Source organism: Macrobrachium rosenbergii, chromosome 25 (genome assembly GCF_040412425.1).
Source record: "Macrobrachium rosenbergii isolate ZJJX-2024 chromosome 25, ASM4041242v1, whole genome shotgun sequence".
NCBI lineage: Eukaryota > Metazoa > Arthropoda > Malacostraca > Decapoda > Palaemonidae > Macrobrachium > Macrobrachium rosenbergii.
This window is the reverse complement of record NC_089765.1, coordinates 42,853,991-42,873,017: the sequence shown is the minus strand read 5'-3', so window position 1 is coordinate 42,873,017 and position 19,027 is coordinate 42,853,991. Positions and strand designations below refer to the sequence as shown.

The 19,027-nt window shown below is 43.0% G+C and overlaps 1 protein-coding gene and 1 non-coding gene across 2 annotated transcripts in view; both read right to left on the bottom strand.

Moving 5' to 3' along the window:
* The window catches only part of LOC136852614 (uncharacterized protein C05D11.1-like), a 203,762-nt gene that overhangs the window by 179,094 nt on the left and 5,641 nt on the right, over positions 1-19,027 (bottom strand). The window lies entirely within an intron of this gene.
* Positions 13,713-13,831, bottom strand: LOC136852655 (5S ribosomal RNA). Its single transcript, XR_010857212.1, has one exon. It is a non-coding gene; the product is annotated as a 5S ribosomal RNA (ribosomal RNA).

Below are 19,027 nucleotides of genomic sequence, written 5' to 3'. Positions count from 1 at the left end.
CAGAGGGACCCCTCAGCCCATTGCCTTCTTCAGTAGGAGGCTAAACCCAGCCGAGTCCTGCTACAGCACCTTCGACTGAGAACTCCTCGCAGCATACCAGGCGGTACGGCTCTTCAAGTTCCTCCTGGAGGGGACGCCCTTCACAATATGGAGCGATCACCAGCCGCTGGTCCACACTTTCATGAAGCTGGGTGACACATGGTCCTCTAGGCAGCAGCAGCACCTCACAGCCATCGCGGAGTACACCTGCACCATCAGGTACCTCCCTGGCAGGAAGAACCCAGTAGCCGACGCCCTCTCGAGGATCGAGATCGATCCATACAGCTCAGGATCGATTACGAGGACCTCGCCTGCGAACAAGCTGCTGACCCTGAGACCCCAGCCTACCTTACAGCCATCACATTGCTGAAGTGGAAGGATGTGCCCTTCGGCTCAGAAGGATCAACATTACTGAGCGACATCAGTACTGGACGCCCTCGTCCCCTGGTACCCGCCTCCAGACATCGGTTGGTTTTCGACACCATCCACGGCCTATCCCACCCCTCCGGAAGGACAACAGCCAAACTGCTGATGGAGAAGTTCATCTGGCATGGCATACGGAACGACGTGACAGCCTGGGCAAGACATGTATGTAGTGTCAGACAAATAAAGTGGGGCGGCACACCAAATTGGGGGTGGGCGAATTTCCCCAGCCAAAGAGACGTTTTGGGCACATCCACGTCGACGTAGTAGGACCTCTTCCCCCATCAGGAGGAGTCAGATACCTACTGACAGTCGTCGACCTCTCCACCAGATGGCCCGAAGCTATGCCCATGGAAGAAACGACCTCCAGTGCATGTGCGGAAGCCCTCCTCTCCAGCTGGATCAGCCGGTTCAGTGTCCCGGACGACATAACGTCAGACAGGGGACCCGCTTTCCTGTCCAAGCTGTGGACCGCCCTGGCACGTCTAATGGGGACCACTCACCACAGCACCACCACCTACAACCCTGCAGCCAACGGAATGGTGGAAAGGTTCCACAGGTCTCTGAAGGCGTCCCTCATGGCTCATTGCTCTTCTGAAAACTGGAAGTACCAGATACCCTGGGTCCTCCTCGGGTTGAGAAACGCCCCCAGAGCCAACGGCGACCCCTCCTCAGCAGAAAAAGTCTATGGGGAGACTGGTAGTCCCAGGGGAACTTGTCGCAGAGAACAGGGACAACATAGGAATACAGAGGCTCCGAGACAGAGTTGGGAAATTTGCCCCCTGCCGGAAGACATTCACCGACAAGACGTCCCTCTTCATGCCCCCCGAGATGTCCTCTTCCACCCACGTCTTCGTCAGGGACGACGCTGTACACCCACCCTTGACTAGACCCTACAGAGGACTTTTCCTAGTCCTGGAAAGGAACAAGAAGGCATTCCAAATATCCATCCATGGGCAGGAAGACTGGGTGTCAATAGATCATCTCCAACCCGCATTCCTGGAGGGGGGCAACAGAGGCGGACCCCAAGATCTCCTGCAGGATACGGCAGCCTCTCAAACAACCCCAGTTTCAGGAAGGAGGCGAGGGCGTCCCTGGAAAACCCAGAAACCTGATGAAAATGCACCACAACAAACCACTGCAGAGGACATCGGGGAAGGCGGCCATCCTCTCCAGTTGACATCAAGAAAGAGAGGGCCCCTTTCGTTGCCCCAGAAGATACCTGGTTTAATCAGACGTTACCTCCGTCTTGTGGGGGGGAGTATTGTAAAGTTCCCGCTCAACGCATTCTCTTTGGAGAACATCCCGTTTTCTGTGGTGCCTTTCCGCAACCTAAGGTCAAGCGGAATATATATTTATCATCACAATTATAAACTATGTATATGTTGTCTTTCCAAGCAATCATTTATTATGTACAAGTAACAAGTTACTTATTTCATATGTCAGACATTGTTTATCACTATGTTCTCTATATGAACCTGTCCTGTTTTTTATGGAATTAGTTTGACCTCATGTCACTTGTAAATCTTTGTACCAGCAGTCTCTGCGCACTACGCAGACATCTGCATCCCGCTTTATAAGCAGCTGTTTTTTATCAATAAATCAGCAGTACTTGTCTCCCTGCTCATTATTTCGCACCTCTCTCACACATGTACTTGTAATGATCTACTTTGTTGCGAGTACACTTTTAGCAGATAGTGGGTAAATGATATACAAATAACACAGCGACTAAGCTACATAAGAATGTGAGAGCGAGTGAAACCTTTCTGGTGAACAAAATCCACTGACTCTCACGGTGGATGTTGTAGCAGACATCGCTGGCTAGCACGAAAGGGGAACAAGTTGCCAATCATGGTATTCCTATGCCTTGTGGATGAAATAAAATTCCACTGACCTATCAAAGAGAAAATTGTACACTTTTCTCTCGAGGACATGTAATGAGCTCCCCTACTATATATTTCAAGAAGTTCGAGTCATCGTTTTTTACCGATATCTTTCAAACCAATCAGCCAATTCATATGGTACTTTGAAACAGTTTCTCACACCCTCCCTTAATTTTTGATAAAAAACTCCATTTCCAAACAGATTTTAAAGGCACTTTACTCTTGAATTTTAGGACATAGCCAAACCTAGCCAGTTAAAATTTACAAATTCATTCGGATAAGCACTCTTGGAGCACTTATCCCTCCCATCACGGACCCTTCCTCATTCTTTAAACCTCACTTCCCCATCCATCTTTTCATTCATTCCCCACTCATCTCTCTCTCTCTTTCTCTCTGTCTTCTCAATATTTGTTATGTAATGGAATGTTTTCAGGCACAAATTAGCATTGCAATTTTTCAACTGAGCAACGTAGGATAATTGAGCTAACGACCTACATGGTTATATAGAATTTAAGGGTTTCTGAAATCTTTGTAGTTGATGAATGAAATGTTGGGTCAAACGAAGGGTTTATCACTTGCGTATCCACTAACTACAGAGAGGGTTGTCTCGTCACTGTGAATGCAGAAATGCATTTGCTATATGTCTTCTTGAAGTTTACAGCTGGGAGAAAGCTGCCCAAAAATTAAGAATAAACCTGAACACGTAAGATATTGCTTATGGTTATATTTCACGGTCATATGTATAAGGGAATAAAGGAAAGATAAAACTGATTTATTGCCATACATCTATGACATCATGTACATTGTCTCAAATGGTTATTTTTTATTATATATGTAGAACAGTGAATTTGGAATAAACATGAATAACTTTTCATCATAAAATTATGCAAACAAAATCAAAACAATCACATTCATGCAGAAAGTAGCATATGCTATGGGATGTAATGACGTAAAGGAAGAGTAGGGAGAAGAATGGTGGAGTCGAAGAGGAAAGTTAGGGATAGTGAGGAATTTACTATAAGTAGATACTCAGGACAAGTTCAGCAGTACCCAAGCTCATATGTCCAAAAGGGTTAATCAGTTTGCTGGCTACCCCATCAAATTCAAGAGTCAAGTGCCGGAAAAAGCTGGATTTGGAAATGGAATTTATTACCAAAAATTAGGGGAGGATGTGAAACGCACTGTTGCATAGTAACACACCGATCCATCAATTAATTTTGAAAGATAATGGCAAAAATTGCGCACTGTTGCATAGTAACACACCGATCCATCAATTAATTTTGAAAGATAATGGCAAAAAATGATGACTCAAACTTCCTGAAATATATAGTAGCTAATGGTTAACCCTACTACCTGACGGCTAGTGAATTTCATGCAGGACGATGACATGCAACTGGCAAGAAACCCTAACTTGCTACTCTATACCTGACTGAGTATCGCTCTTGTCTACCAACTTATAGAATCTCGAGCGGCGCTAAGTTCAAAACGTTCTCTGCTGTGATTCACGTTTGCTCTCATTGGTTTGAATTTATTCCCTAATCACATATCAAAATACAACATGAGTTAAATCGCTAATTTCCTACCTATTGATATGTGAATAAACACTTTACACACTCTGGTTCTAAAACGTTACCTTCTGTGCTGGTTCCAAATTGCCTGTTTGAAGAAATTTCAATGTTGCAGGTTTGAATCAGTTGACAAGATTGGTGAGGTGATTACTTTACGTTAATTCTAATCCCATTAATTAGCAACGTGCTGGCAAGCTTCGCCACTGTTATGGGCTCAGAGGGAGGGTTGTGAGTATTGGGCATTGAAGTAATAATTTATCCTTACAAGAAAACCCCTCGTAAGCCCATAAACTAAGGAAATGCAAAATTAACAAAGAAATGGTGGTCGCCAAGTGAAGGCTATTTCTTAATATTAATTTATTATTTACAATCACAACAAAAGAAATTACCAAAGGACAATTGGGACACTTTCACTAAATTATTTATCTTGCAGGTTATATACAGCAATGACTGGGTGAAATTGATAATGAATTACAATTACGAATACTGGCCACATGCAAGTGGACCTGTGAGCCAATTAGGCAATAATTCTATCAGCCGCAGTGGGGCAGGAAATTACAGGCAATCAGGAACACAGACACATGGTTATGCTGGTAACGGCATCGATAACAATCCTGGAATGAAACGATTCCAGGTAAGAATAACACTGAGATGATACTCTCTCTATGGTTGAATAAATGCAAGAATTGGAGAGAGATCCTTTGTCTACTCACTTGCTAGCAAGGGGTGAGAATTGCATTATACAATGTCAAGGAATTACACATGGGATGTAGACACACGGTTTAAGTTGATGAGACAAGAAACTACCTGAGCAATGAAATGCGAGAGAGAGATAATAGAATGAGTCAAAGAAAAAGATACTGGCCAAACAATTTCCCTTCCAGGGCACACTACTTTCATTGCTTTCTGGTTTTTTCGCACACAACCTTATGTCGATGTGATCCAAGGTATAGGCATTGTCTGGGAATTGATACTTCTTCTGTCCAGCGTGACAAAGTGTGAGTTTCAGAAGTCACTCTGGCTCTGGGGTTTCGTACGGGCAGAGGTTATCCGTTCTGACCATCTCCTAGACTGACCTGTCTTGAGCTGCCTTAGTGGCATGGCCTCCGTGTTTGTGAGGTCTGGGTTGTTGCTGAAGACATTGCTTTAGGCTACGGATGCGATGTTTACATGGGAACAGAAGAGGCTTGGCCAGCATAAAAGTTTAAAACTCAGTGGGTGGTAAATTGAATTTTGTGATTAAGACAGGGAACAACTCTCTACCTCCAAATGTGTTTCCCCCTGAGACTCATAAAGACCCCTCCCTGAAAAGATGAGACCCTTACTGGTCAAAAACTCTTCTATCACTCATAGGTCTATAGGGATCCCTCTCTCTTCTATCTATTGCCTCTCATAGATACACATACCTGTCTTTTTCAGATATATTTATTAGAGCTGGAATAGACCCAACCTCACCATCACAGCCTAGTGGGCAATTGTTTTTATTGCTTTTTAGGCTGAAGTATATATGTAGAGTCTACTGGTCACTTTTTACCAGATACATATGTAACTGTAATAGCCACAATGCCCTCCTAACTTCTGGAATTCTTCACAATTTTTTGGATATGCTTGTCACTACAAAGCCTTAAGATACATGTGCAAGACACTGAAGTGGTTGTGATGTCTGGTAACGGGAAATGAACCTGTGTCACCATAACCACAAGGAAGTCACGTTGCCTACCTGACCAAGAGAGGGATGAAAGTCTTTTGCCTCTTGTACATACATGAATATGGTGAGGATGGGTCTATTCCAGCTCTAATAGATATATCTGAAAACAACAGGTGTGTGTACGTATGAGAGGCAATAGACTTTAATCCATCTCGTGGTCAGGTAGGCAACGTGACCTCCTTGTGATTGTGGTGGTGCGGGTTCATCTCCCGCTACCTGACATCACAACCGTTTCAATTTCTTGCACTTGGATCTAAGGCTTTGTAGTGACAAGTGTACCCAAAAAAGCGCAAAGAATTCTTGAGGTTAAGAGGGAATTATGGCTATTACAATTACATATGTATATCTGGTAAAAAGTGACCAGTAGATTCTACACACACACACACATATATACAGTATATATATATATATATATATATATATATATATATATTTATATATATATATATATATATATATATATATATATATATATATATATATATATATATATATATATATTCTTATGCTGTGGTTTTTGTAATGCAGTAATCTCCCCTCAGTCATGGTGTGTATTGTTGTATACTGTATAATTTTGTATTCAGATGCGCATATGCCATAACAGAGTTAGCGTAAAGTTACAGTGATTAACCCTTTAACGCCGACTGGACGTATTTTACGTCAACAAAAGTTGTCTGTCGGGTGCTGAGTGGACGTAAAATATGTCGACTACAAAAAGTTTTTTTAAATATTCGCGGAAAAATACTTATAGGCCTCGTTTGCAAAAAATTTTAAATCACGTGCCTTGAGGGATGCTGGGAGTTCACGGATCATGCTGTTGTTTTGTTTACAAGCGTGACCCAGCTGCGTATGCGCAAATTTCTTTCTTATCCCAAAAGAAAGCATCAGCTAACTCTGCTGAAAGTCTCAGAAATTCTTTAGTCACTTTGTCGTATTTTTTGCACCGTTTTCTATTAGCCTTTACATACAGTTTTATATATGAAAAAGTGCGCAATTTCATGTAGAATACAACAAAAAATAACTCATAGTTGTAGCTTTTATCAATTTTGACACATTTTCATATAAATCACGATGTGCCAAAATTTCAACCTTCGGTCAACTTTGACTCGACTGAAATGGTCGAAAAATGCAATTGTAAGCTAAAACTCTTACATTCTGGTAATGTTCAATCATTTACCTTCATTTTGCAACAAACGAGAAGTCTCTAGCACAATATTTCGATTTATGGTGAATTTTTGAAAAAAACTTTTTCCTTACGTCCGCTCTAACTCTGTTGAAAATCTCAGAAATTCTTTAGTCACTTTGTCGTAATTTTTGCACTGTTTTTTATAAGCCGTTACATAAAGTTTTATATATGAAAATGTGCACAATTGCATGTAGAATACAACACAAAATAACTCATGGTTGTAGCTTTTATCAATTTTGACATACTTTCATATAAATCACGATAAGTGCTAAAATTTCAACCTTCGGTCAACTTTGACTGGACCAAAATGGTCTAAAAATGCAATTGTAAGCTAAAACTCTTACATTCTAGTAATATTCAATCATTTAACTTTATTTTGCAACAAACAAGAAGTCTCTAGCACAATATTTCGATTTATGGTGAATTTTTGAAAAAACTTTTTCCTTACATCCACGCTAACTCTGCTGAAAATCTTGTAAGAGCCTGACGCCCTCTTCCAAACACGTGTGTGTTCGTCGTCCATCGGAGTGGACAAGACAACAAGACCATCTCGTTTTCTTTCTCTAAAGGAACGCGATTTCAACCATACAATATTTCCATCAGTTTCTCCCTAACCATTGTTGTCTTGATGTATGTACAATCACCACTACTTGCATTGCCATGCAAGCATTCTAATCGTGTACTCATAATGTTCCAACGAATCTTCTGTATCAAACTGCGTGTATGTTTCTGTTTGTGAAGACGCCAAACATCTCGCCACTCCGGTGGACGACGAACACACACGTTTGGAAGAGACGGCCTCAGGCTCTTACAATCTCAGAAATTCTTTAATCACTTTGTCGTAATTTTTGCACCGTTTTCTATTAGCCGTTACTTAAAGTTTTATCTATGAAAATGCGCGCAATTTCATGTAGAATACAACAAAAAATAACTCATGGTTGTAGCTTTTATCAATTTTGACATATTTTCATATAAATCACGATAAGTGCCAAAATTTCAACCTTCGGTCAACTTTGACTCGACCGAAATGGTCGAAAAATGCAATTGTAAGCTAAAAATCTTACATTCTAGTAATATTCAATCATTTACCTTCATTTTGCAACAAACGAGAAGTCTCTAGCACAATATTTAGATTTGTGGTGAATTTTTGAAAAAAACTTTTTCCTTACGTCTGCGCGCTCTAACTCTGCTGAAAATCTCAGAAATTCTTTAGTCACTTTGTCGTAATTTTTGCACCGTTTTATATTAGCCGTTACATAACGTTTTATATATGACAATATGCACAATTTCATGTAGAATACAAAAAAAAAAAACAACTCGTGGTTCTAGCTTTTATCAGTTTTGACATATTTTCATATAAATCACGATAAGTGCAAAATTTCAACCTTCGGTCAACTTTGACTCAACCAAAATGGTCGAAAAATGCAATTGTAAGCTAAAAATCTTACATTCTAGTAATATTCAATCATTTACCTTCATTTTGCAACAAACGAGAAGTCTCTAGCACAATATTTAGATTTATGGTGAATTTTTGAAAAAAACTTTTTCCTTACCTCCGCCCGCGCTAACTCTGCTGAAAATCTCAGAATTTCTTTAGTCACTTTGTCGTAATTTTTGCACCGTTTTATATTAGCCGTTACATAACGTTTTATATATGAAAATGTGTGCAATTTCATGTAGAATACAAAAAAAATAACTCGTGGTTCTAGCTTTTATTAGGTTTGAAATATTTCCATATAAATCAAGATAAGTGCCAAAATTTCAACCTTCAGTCAACTTTGACTCGACCGAAATGGTCGAAAAATGCAATTGTAAGCTAAAAACTCTTACATTCTAGTAATATTCAATCATTTACCTTCATTTTGAAACAAACGGGAAGTCTCTAGCACAATATTGCGATTTATGGTGAATTTTTGAAAACAACTTTTTTTTACATCCGCATGTTACGAACTCATGCACCATTTTGTGATAATATTTTCTCTGTGTTGCTTTGATTGTTTTACAATTTGTTATATACCAAAATCATCGCAATTTAGTGTACAATACAACGAAACATAATAAATCATTGGCTTTAACTGTTTTGCTCACAGCGCGATTTGTATACAATTATATATGAAATTTTTTTCTCGCTGTCATATATTCCAGTATTTATATATGATAATGATATATTTTCATTTCTGATGGTTGCATACTAAACTTCAGGCAATGAGAAAAAAATGAGCCAAAAATGAACTCTTAAACTTAAGAACTAAGCGTGCTGTGATTTTTTAAAAAAAACTTTCTTTCCGCTTCGGCGCTGACTCTCAAACCCCGCCGGCATACGGCAGACACTTTTGTAAATAGAGGCTCGGCGTTTAAGGGCTAAATACTGTATGGTTTGAGAGAAGGACGATGCATGGCATGTAGAGAGAAGGGACAGAGAGTGACTGTTTCTATAAAGAGCTGATCTGTTTAGTCAATATTCAAAACTGCTGAAGTAACGCATTCCATTGGGGCTCGCTCAAAACACTGTTGGATGGAAAATTCTATCACGTATATAGACGCCCATACAGAGGAGTCCATTCTGAGACCTACAGCCGTGTTGAAGAGAGAAGCGGTTCTCTCTCTCTTTCTCTCTCGCTCGCTCTTGGGACTTCGTATGTCCTGTTGTAACGTAACTGATAATTTTGGTAGATAAGGGTCACTCGTTACTTTTAACTGTTTAATTCCGTAGTAAATGTGTCTGAGTTATCTGAACAGTGTATTTTACTGAGTGTACATATGTAATGGCACCTGATTAAAGACATGAAGCATTTGGTACCAAGGTATTGTAACATGATTATTGGTTTTTAGTGCACTAAAAATAATATTTACAGTGATTATATGTAAAGATACTTTTTTCCTTTTTAATACTTTTTCCATGTTGTATGTTTTATGCTTTATCTTTTGACGAATTTTATATATATGTGGTGTGTTTGCTATTGCCTTAATATGATATTTTAATGATAAAATAAAGTTTGTTCATACTTACCTGGCAGATATATATATAGCTGTATTCTCCGAAGTCCGACAGAATTCCAAAAAATCTCGCGGCACACGCAGTGGGCCAGGTGGTTAGTACCCATTCCCGCCGCTGGGAGGCGGGTATCAGGAACCATTCCCATTTTCTATTCAGATTTTCTAGTGCCACTGTCTCCTGAGGGGAGGAGGGTGGGCACTATGATTATATATATCTGCCAGGTAAGTATGAACAAACTTTATTTTATCATTAAAATATCATTTTGTTCATGCGACTTACCTGTCAGATATATATATAGCTGAATCCACCATTGGAGGTGGGAAGAGACAGAATAGGATTTAGGAAACAAATACATGTAGGCGATTGACGCCTTGGTTCCTTACTTGTTAGCATAGCTGACTTCGTGATTACTGTCACCCAAGCCTGCTTCTGCTTTACTACAGTCTCCAGCAAGGTAGTGACCTACATATCCGGTGAGTTCTAGATGATCTGTCCACGGGGGCGTGACCACAATGGGACTAGATCATAAGACCATACTGTGAGAGCAAAGGAGCAACGACCAACCACCTGACCGAGAGCATCAACAGGACCCTGCGAAGGGACGCCAGATCGGTGGGAAGCCCCGTAACCAACTTACAGCTTTCGACATGCCCTCTCCCTGGTCCTGGGAGTCCGAAAGAGTCCAGGCCTATGTTAGCATAGCTGACTTCGTGATTACTGTCACCCAAGCCTGCTTCTGCTTTACTAGAGTCTCCAGCAAGGTAGTGACCTATATAGCTGGTGAGTTCTAGATGATCTGTCCACGGGGCGTGACCACAATGGGACTAGATCATAAGGCCATACTGTGAGGGCAAAAGGAGCAAAGACCAACCACCTGACCTAGAGCGTCAACAGGTCCTGCGAAGGGACGCCAGATCGGGGAAGCCCCGTAACCCTCTTGCTTGACTTTTGACATGCCCTCTCCTGGTCCTGGGAGTCCGACAGAGGTCCAGGCCTAGAAGCGTTATGGGATCGATCTGACGTAAAAAAACAAAATCAAGATTAAAATATACTTCCTAACCTCTAAAGGATAGGATGAGTATCGCTCCCTGCCCGCAACACTGTGTCTGCAGAAGCGACAACAGGTCCTGCCAAAGGGACACCAGATCGGTGGGAAGCCCCCGTAACCCTCCTGTGGCTTTCGACTTGCCTCTCTCCTGGTCCTGGGAGTCCGACAGAGGTCCAGGCCTAAAAGTGTTTATGGGGCCGATCTGGAGTGCGGAAACGTATGGTCCTAGCGAATAGCAGTCTTCGTATGTCGTCTTCATGTCCCGCAAGTAATGTGAAGCAAACACCGAATTGCTTCGCCAGAAGGTGGTACCCAGAAGATCGCTAAGGGACATGTTCTTCTGGAAAGCCACCGAGGTTGCAATGGCTCTAACTTCGTGAGCCTTAACTTTCAAAAGACTCAAGTCACTGTCTTGAACGTCGGAAAGTGCGTCTAAAATGGTGCTACTAAAAAAGAACGCCAGTGCATTCTTAGAAAGAGGCAAATCCGGCCTCTTGACAGAGCACCACAGACTGTCCGAAGGACCTCGACTTTCCTGAGTCTTCTGCAAATAAAATTTGAGAGCCCTGACAGGACACATGACTCTTTCTGGTTCTTGTCCGAGAATTTCCATCATACCCTTAATCTCGAAGGTCCTGGGCCAAGGGGTAGACGGGTTCTCGTTTTAGCAAGAACATAGGGCTTAGAGAACATACTGCATTATGGCCTCTAAAACCTACATGATTATTGATAGCCTGAAGTTCACTAACTCTCTTCGCCGTAGCCAGAGCAGTTAGGAAAATAACATTCCTTGTCACATTCTTGAGACGCCAAGAAAGAGGCTCGAAGGTATTTGACATAAAAATTTAGGACGACATCCAGGTTCCAGGGAGGCGTCCTGGAATGAGGTACCTTGACAGTCTCAAAGGATCTCAAGAGATCGTGAAGATCCTTGTTGTCGGCTGATAGTCTGAATGCAGTTAGACTCAGAGCGGGGAAGTTTTGAGGTACCTTTCGAAATGGGGCTGCCTGAGCAGATCTACCAAGGGACGTCCCCATAACCTCCACAGCTCCTGACATACTTCCTCGTGAAGGGTCCACTCGGTCGGTAGAAGCTGACGCTGTCGACCGAGAAGGTCCGCGCGGATATTCTCCACTCCTGCAACGAACCTCGCAAGGATCGTGATCCCCCGCGCATGGGCCCAAAGCAAGATTTCCTTCGCCAGGGCAAACAGGGACCGGGAACGAGTTCCTCCCTGTTTCTTGAGGTATGCCAGGGCTGTGGAGTTGTCTGAATTTACTTGTACGACTCGGCCTGACACTTGGCTCTCGAAGGATTGAAGGGCCAGCAGGATCGCCCCTAATTCCTTGAGATTGAAGTGCCAGGACACCTGTTCCCCTCTCCAGGTGCCTGACACTTTCTTCCCTCCTAGTGTTGCTCCCCATCCCTCCCTGGGAGCGTAGGAAAACAACACCAGGTCGGGGCTCTGAAGGTGTAGAGAAACCCTTCTGCCAACCTCGAGGGGTCGAGCCACTACCTCAGGTGAATCTTGAAAACGGGAGAGATTTTCAGGGTCTCCTCTAGATTCTCCTTGTCTATTCAGTTTTCCGCCAGGAAAAACTGGAGCGGCCTGAGATGAAGTCTTCCCAGGGAAACAAACTTCTCCAGAGAGGAAATGGTCCCCAGCAAACTCATCCATTCCCTCACCGAGCATATTTCCTTCCCTAGGAAGGATGAGACTTTTTCTAAGCATTGCTACTGACGTTCCTGGGATGGAAAAGCTTGAAAAGCCACTGAATCCATCTGAATCCCCAGATAGACGATGGACTGCGTCGGGATCAGATGGGACTTTTCTTCGTTCACTAGAAGTCCTAGGGACTTTGTCAACTCTAAATTCGCATTCAGGTCCTCCAGACACCTTGACTGTGAAGAGGCTCGGATGAGCCAATCGGCCAGGTAAAGCGAGATACGAATACCCGCCAAGTGAAGCCATCTCGCCACATTTCTCATGATAATCGTGAAGATCATGGGAGCTGTGCTTAGCCCGAAGCAAAGAGCTCTGCATTGAAACACTCGTCCCCCTAGTACAAACCTCAAATACTTCCTCGACTGGGGATGTATGGGAACGTGAAAATAAGCGTCCTGTAAGTCCAGAGCGACCATCGAATCTCCTGGTCTTAATGCTCCTAAAACAGACTGGGACGTCTCCATCGTGAACTTCTCCTTCACCATGAAGCGGTTCAGTCTACTGACATCTAGGACTGGTCTCAATCCTCCCGACTGCTTCGGAACTAGGAACAGTCGGTTGTAGAATCCTGGGGAGTCCAGCTCCAGGACTTGCTCCACAGCTCTTTCTCGAGCATTTGCTCTAATAGCTCGAAAAGGATCTGTTGCTTCTCTTGATGGAATGAGGACGACAGATCCCTGGGCGACGTGCACAGAAGTGGTGAGTCGAGAAAGGGGATCTTGTATCCTCTCTCGATAACTTCAAGGGACCAGGTGTCTGCCCCTCTTGCTCTCCAGGCTCTCGCAAACGAAAGAAGCCTGGCTCCTACAGGTGTCTGGAGCGCTGCAAAGTCACTTCCTGCCCCAAGGTTTAGGCAGGGCTCCGCCTCTGAAAAGACCTCTACCTCGGGAGAAGATCTCGAGGAAGAAGCTCCCTCCACGAAAGGGCTTCTGCTTCCTGGAGGTCTGACCCGACAACGACGTCAAAGGGACTGCGGGCGTCTGAAGCGAGTGGGCCAAGAGGTCTTGAGTGGCCTTCTCCTTCAAGCTGGAGGAGAGATCCTTGAACAAGGACTGGGGGGAAGAGATGGCTCGAAAACGGGGAGAACAGCAAAGCCCTCTGCGACGGAGAAACTGACTTTGCAAAAGTATGACGCCAAAGGCATCTGGTGTTCCCAGGCGGTCACCCATCCAAGTACTGACCAGACCCAACGTAGCTTAACTTCGCTGATCGCACGAGAAGCGGTGCTTTCAACGTGGTATGGCCGTTGGCTGGTAGGGCCATAGGCTGTAAAGTTACAGTACAAGGCCCTCTTCTTCAAGAGGCCCGTACAAAAGTGGGAAGCCAGTTCCTCCGAGCCATCCCTGACTGCCTTGTCCATGCAGAGCAACACGCTGGACAGCTCCCCCAGGCAGATCGAGTCGGGACTCCTAATCCTGACGTCTAGAGCCCCCAAACACCAGTCCAGGAAATTGAAGACCTCCATGGTTCGAACCAGTCCTTTCAAATGGTGATCCGTCTCCGACATAGTCCAGGACACTTTGGCAGCCGACAGGAGGGACCGTCTAGGCGCGTCGACCAAGCTAGCGAAGTCTCCCTGGGACGACGAAGGAACTCTTGAGCCGACGCCCTCCCGGTCTCTTACCACAAACCTGCCTTGCCGCTCAGCTTGGACGGAGGCAGGGCAAAAGAAGTCTTGCCTTGGGTCTTCCTTTCCTCCATCCAGGTGTTAACCTTCTTGAAGGCCTTCTTCGTCGCCAGAGACGAAGTCATCTTGACAAACCCTGGCGCTCTCCTCGTCTAGGACGAAGCAAACTGCGAAGGAGGAGAGAGAGGGGTCGAGGGTTTGAAACTTGTCGCCAAACAAGTCCTTAAGAAAAGCCGGCTAACACCTGGTAGTCCGTAGACGAGGAAGGGGGAGGCTGCTCAAGGACTGCAGGCTCCGACTCACAAGAGACTTCTCCCTCTTCAATGGGAGAAACGAAGGCCTGTGCGGTCCAATACGCAGATGGGGAACGCTTCGCGCAGTCTTTGATTGCTCTGAAGCGTCACTTCGAGCAACCAAAGAGGGGTCCTCCCGAGAGTCCATCCGAGCGTCCTGCACGGCAGCGAGAGGAGCGTCCTGACGAGCAGCTACAGAAGCGTCCAGGATAGCTGCTTGCGGAGCGTCACAATGGTGGTCCAGCCGAGCGTCCTGCACGGCAGCGAGAGGAGCGTCCTGACGAGCAGCTACAGAAGAGTCCAGGATAGCTGCTTGCGGAGCGTCACGCTGGCGGTCCAGCCGAGCGTCCTGCACGGCAGCGAGAGGAGCGTCCTGACGAGCAGCTACAGAAGCGTCCAGGATAGCTGCTTGCGGAGCGTCACGATGGCGGTCCAGCCGAGCGTCCTGACGAGCAGCTACAGAAGCGTCCAGGATAGCTGCTTGCGGAGCGTCACGCTGCAGCAGAGCGTCACGATGGCGATCCAGCGAGCGGTGAGCACGACTGGGAGACGAAGCATGCTTGACAGAAAGGCCCCCAGTCAATATATTGTGAAATAGGCTACCTACTTGGGAAGTCTCAACTCCCGCTTAGCCTACAAGTACTAGAATATGGCTCGCCTACGTTAGGCCGGTAGATATAAATCAGTCTCGGCGAGATAAAACCTATTCTCGTCGTTTTAACTAAAATTATGGTAGGTTATCTCCTCACCCTGACTAAAACTAATGTTTGATACCGACCTGAGTAAATTATGGCATCTTTAACGTTTACCGTGCTACTTTGAACTCGCGAAAGCGTTTGTTTACTTTTTACTAGGAGGCAGCCATTGCCTACGTGACGTCACTCTAGTCCCGCTGCTCGGTAGACTATCTCCAAAAACAAACCTTACATTTCCTTTAATAACTCCATAAGTGTTTGCTTTTGTTGTAACAACATAGTTACGATAACTTTATTGGACATATCCTCTTCAGCGTCCGCCTTACGAGTCCGTTTTCACGACGTGCACTTTGACTGACCCAGTGTTACAATTGTTTCTTCTTTATTATCGCTTGACTCGCTCAATCTATGCACCTCCGCAATAGATAATATTTTGTTAGCCATCTTCCAGATGCAAAAAGGAGCACTATTAGTGCGAGAATGAAATCCTGAACTAATAAATTAGCAGGGTGGGAGGCAAAGTAAGTGATCATTTATCAAGCAAACCTGCCCCCTACACCTCATGCATATAAAGTGAGGATCTACCGAAACTTTCGGTAGCCTCACCTTAAACTCATTCACACAACATACTCTGAAGCTAGCATAACTAGATCCAGACATCATCCAAAGAGCAATCAAAAGCTAATTCCACAAAAGCGTATGCCAATCCACAATCCAAAGACAAAAACCAAAAGTCAAATAGAATACTTAAGTGGAAAATAACGAGTTTACGAAATCCAAAGACGGAGGTACTGAAAACAGTTGTTGACAGTACCGGCGACAGAGAAAATCTGAATAGAAAATGGGAATGGTTCCTGATACCCGCCTCCCAGCGGCGGGAATGGGTACTAACCACCTGGCCCCACTGCGTGTGCCGCGAGTTTTTGGAATTCTGTCGGACTTCGGAGAATACAGCTATATATATATCTGACAGGTAAGTCGCATGAACAAATTTTGCTTTACATTTTTTTATTTAATTTTTTGCAGAGTATATTTCTGTGTCTTTTGTATCCACATTTTTATATGATTGATTTAATTGCCTTATTTTGTTTCACACTTGAGAATTAATTTACTTGTATTTACTTTCAATCAAATTTTGTTAATTTAAATTTTACTTGAATAATTTTTTGATTAATTAATAAATTAATTTCTGATTTAATTTTGACTGATGATTAATTGAGATTTAATCCAATTTTGTTGTTTTCAAGTAATAATAAATTTCCCTGAGACTGTTAATGTCATGTATAATCTTTGAATTTAGAAATAAATTTTTGTATTTAAAATTACTATCTCAGAGTTTCATTTGTTGACCCACCAGTAATTTTGATTTGAATTAGATACAGAGTAGTGAGTGAATGTTTTCCTTCAAGTAATTGAAGTGAGCTCGAACCAGGGAAATAAAAATACTTAGATTTTATAATGTTATTGGAATGATGCCCTTTGATTTTACCTCACACCTATTTGAATGAACTTTACATGATTGATAAGTTTTATAAGCAATCACTGTTGCCTTTAGAGAAATCAGTCTTTGTGTGTGTGATGAGGATTCAGGTGTCTGGCTGTTGTGAGGTAACTATAATTGTCGAATAAATGGTAAGTTTGGTAATCAAATATCAAGCACTTAGATACCAGGTTTAATCTGAAGATCAGACACTGGACACCTCGTCACACATATAAATGGTGCCCAAGACCCTGGGAAAACAGATCACAAATATCACTCTGGTTTATACTGGTGGTGTTAGGGACATATTTTATTAGGAGAGTGACCATATAGTTGTTTTATTTTATGAGGAGAGTGACCATATAATTGTTTTTTGCATTTTATTGTGTTGAATTTTTGTCATATTGAATTGTTAATTGAGTAATTGAAAAAATGGCTCTATTCAACGTTCAGGAATTTTTAGCAAACCCCTCCATCCAAGAGTTATCTGAAATCACTCTGACTAAAGCACAGTGGAGTGAGATAGCAGTAACATGTGGTGGTCAGGTGTCTGTCAACATGGTAAAGGCACAAATAAAATTCATTGCAATCCAAGCATTGATGGACTCTGGTAAAATAGATGGAGAGTTAGGAGAGGCGCAAGAGTTGTTGAATGCAGCTGAGGCAGAACTTATAGATAAACATGGGCAAAAGAAAGAGAAAAGTGATGCAGAAGCAGAGCTTAGACGTATAGAAGCAGAAGGTAATTTGATTAAGCTGAAGATGCAGACTGAAAGAGAGAAAATGCAGGCAGAAAGAGAAAGAGAAGACAGAGAAAAATGAGAAAGAAAATAAAGAGAAGAAGAGAAAGCTGCTGAAGAATTAAGAAAAATAGCAGAAGAAGAAAGTGAGATAGCTAGGCACAGGAGAGAGATGGAAAGGTTGAAAGCTACAGCTGAGTTGCCCATAACACCATCTAACCCTACTCAAGGTAATTCAGACCCTGTATTTGATGTAGTAAGAATGCAGAAGTTAATTCCAAAGTTTACAGAAGAGGCTCCAGATGAGTTTTTTTATCACTTTGAAAAAGTGGCTGCAGGTATGGGATGGCCAGAGGATAAATGGTCAGTCTTGTTACAGAGTGTTCTCATTGGTAAAGGAAGAAGTGCCTATTTAGCCTTATCAGCTGATCAGTGTAAAGAGTACAAGGTACTTAAACACAATGTGCTACAAGTTTACCAGATGACCCCTGAATATTATAATGAAAGATTCAGATCTTTGAGAAAGGATGACCAGATAACTTTCTTGGATTATGCCTACAAAGTAAGATGTTTCAAATAATGGTTGGAGGCTGCTAAAGTTGAAACATTTGAAGATCTTGAAGAATTAGTTGTTCTTGAACAATATCTTAGAGGAATTCCTGAACACATAAGAGCCTATTTGAGAGAGAGAGAGAGAGGTGAATAAACTTGACAAAGCTGCTACACTTAGTGCTGCTACACTTAGTGAAGATTACAATGTCATCAGTAGCAGAAGAAACTATAATGTCAAGTACCAGAATCAACGCACAGGTTTTAGGTCTCATCCAAATTTCAGGAGCAGATTTAATGGGAATCCTACAAGTGGTAATACCAAGTCAATGCAGGGTAATATCCCTCAGCAAGCTAATGTAAAATCCTCATATAATAATGTTGCAAGGCAATTACAGAAGCCTAGTGTTGTCTGCTACAAGTGTGGAAGAGCAGGACACTTCAGTTGGGAGTGTCATCAGACACATCGGCAGTCCAAACCAGTTGGTCAAGTAGTAAGAGGTGACCAGGTGAAACAGACTACAAAGAGCAGTGTTGGGAGGAGTCCAACTCCACTGAAGACTGAGACTAAACAAGCTGAGTGTTTAGCAACCAGTGGAAATGTAACTTCAAGCAGTGAGTGGCTGAGCAGTTTGGAGGCTTTTAAGCCATATATCTTTGAGGGTACACTGACAATTCCAGGAGGAAGTGTGCAGGTACCAGTCAAGGTGTTACGTGATACAGGGAGCAACCATAGTGTGGTAGTCCGTGGTGCTCACCCCCAGTTGGAGAAGAATCTCACAAGAGATTCTGTTATTTTGAAGAATATAGGCGGGGAAGAGGTAACTCCTATATGCCGCTTACACCTGCCATGTGAATTGGTGACAGATGTTGATTTTGCTGTAAAGAACTCACTGGCTGTTGAAAGTGTACATGTTCTGTTAGGGAATGAAGTTGGTAGTGTGCTATTTGTTCCTTGTCCTATAGTGACAGATAAACCATTCAGGATCAGTCCTACGGTAGATTTGGAAAAGAATAACCCCCACCTGTTTCCTAGCTGTGTGACTACTAGGAGTATGAAGAG